General features: G+C 39.8%; 1 non-coding gene across 1 annotated transcript; it reads right to left on the bottom strand.

Annotated features, from left to right (window-relative positions):
* Positions 1 to 1,453: 1,453 nt before the first annotated feature.
* LOC126021475 (U6 spliceosomal RNA) lies at positions 1,454 to 1,560 on the bottom strand. Its single transcript, XR_007499988.1, has one exon. It is a non-coding gene; the product is annotated as a U6 spliceosomal RNA (small nuclear RNA).
* Between the last annotated feature and the right edge of the window lie 617 nt (positions 1,561 to 2,177).

The following is a 2,177-nucleotide window of genomic DNA, read 5'->3' as shown; positions in this document are numbered from 1 at the left end:
ATGAACTATAATTGATGTTATCTTTAGTTGCTGTGCACGTGGGGTGCCATACCCTGTGAGTTGCGGGGAGAGTTTCCCTGAGGAGCATCCATAAATGGCATCCTGTGAGTTTTAGTAGGACTGATAGACTAATTGTAAAGGTGAGTTTGTTTTTTCTTTCTTTGCTGGTAATCTACATCACTAGGCGCTTAATTCTTATTCTTCATACTTGTTTTAAAAAGCTAAACATATTATATTTTATAAGTAAGGCTGTCCGGAATGGTACACTTGAGCTCATGGACATAGTTGAGCTTTCAGGTGTAATTATCCTGGCAAAAGGAAGTGGTGAGCTGAGTAATCATTGAGAAAATTCAGGTGAAATGGCCTTTTTCTGTCACTAGGGGAAAAGCATTTTTCTTGGGGTCAGAGTTTTCCAGATCAGCCATTAATTTTGTTTTCCTACTCTCTACCTTGAGTAAATTATTTTCAACTTGAATTGATTTTGTTTTCCTCGTGGAGGTGGGGGGTGATGGGGAGTAATGGAGAAGGAAGAACAGTAAAAATAGCCACATTTCACAGGCTTGGGAATGCATCCAGTTCAAGTCCCCATGAAGGCTCATTTCTATGTTTTAAAAATCATTCCAAAGCTTCACCTTGGTCTGGTAATTAGATAAACTGAGACAATTGAGCCAAAGGGCTCTAGGGTACTTTAATCACAAGGACTGCAGGACCAAGCTTTCTCTCTCAATAATAACCGTATACTACATCCAAGAAACATTCATTTCCGCACGTCGCTTTCTGAGCCCTGGTGATTGAACTCCTTTCCTGTTTGCCACATAAATGTACTCTCTGTCACCAGAGTCATCTCAAAGCAGACATATTGCCTAGAGTTTGGCATGGCCTGGGCCAGCTCCTGCCTCATATGGAGATGATCGCTCCTTTCACAAGCTTGGTTATTGGCATAATCATTCTTTCAAATGGATCCCTAGAGGTTTTTGCCTTCCCCAGCTGTTATGCATTTTCTCTGATGGGTTTTAAAGATAAACAACATGAAGTTCTTGAAATCAAGGAGTGTTGAGAGTTGGCAGCATAGATAGGTGAGTCAAGAATAAAGGACTGAAGGCAGAATGGCAGATGCCAGGGCATGAAAAAGTTAGGATTTAATGACTATGGAATTTCAGTTGGGAAAGATGAAAAGTTCTAGAAATGGATGAAGGTTAGCCAATAATGTAAAAGTCCATAATGACATAAACTGTACCCTTAAAAATTATTCAAAGGTTAACTTATGTTCCATTAAAATAAAAAAGAAAGAAGGTATTTTAAAGTCAAATCTACATCCATATCAATCATGAAATGTTTTTCTGTTGTCATGGAGTCAAACTGATGTTCCCACTGGCCTCCCACTATCCCCCCCCCAAAGGTGTTGATTTTTATGCCCCACTAAAGATAGGAAGTAGCTTTCCTTACATTTTTTTTAAATATGGAATGCTTCATGAATTTGCGTGTCATCCTTGCGCAGGGGCCATGCTAATCTTCTCTGTATCGTTCCAACTTTAGTATATGTGCTGCTGAAGCGAGCACGCTTTCCTTACATTTTACTATTTAAAGAACAGGTCAAAAACTATGAACGGTAAGTCCTAGATGAAGTGCAATCAGACTGGAAGTGGAAGGACTCTCTTGATTGATTGTCTACTTGAACAAAACAGGGTCATGCCTATGGATTCTGCCTCAACTTGGAGAATTAGAAATCTGGATACACAGTGGAGTACTATACAGCCATCAGGAAAATAAAGTCATGAAATTTTCCTATACATGGATGGACATGGAAACTATTATGCTGAGTGAAATAAGTCAGAGGGAGAGAGATAGACACAGCAATGTCACAGAATAGTCTCACTCATCTGTGGTATCTAAGAAAAATAAAATACATTATTGTAGTAAAACCCAGAGACAATAGAGATGAAGGCTGAAAGTAGCTGCCCACTATATGAAGCTTAACCACAAAGAGTGGTGAATGCAGTTAGAGAAATAACTACATTAACAACTATCATGACAATGGTAGTGAGCGAGAGAATTAGAATGCCTATCTCAAATACAGGCAGGGAGTGTGGGAGGAGGGAGATTGGGGGGGGGGGCATTGGTGGTGGGAAGGTTGCACTGGTGAAGGGTGGTGTTCTTTTTTATAACTGAAACCAAAC

The sequence above is a fragment of the Suncus etruscus genome, chromosome 10 (genome assembly GCF_024139225.1).
Source record: "Suncus etruscus isolate mSunEtr1 chromosome 10, mSunEtr1.pri.cur, whole genome shotgun sequence".
NCBI lineage: Eukaryota > Metazoa > Chordata > Mammalia > Eulipotyphla > Soricidae > Suncus > Suncus etruscus.
Note: the sequence above shows the minus strand (reverse complement) of the source record. Positions and strands in the feature narration are given on the sequence as shown.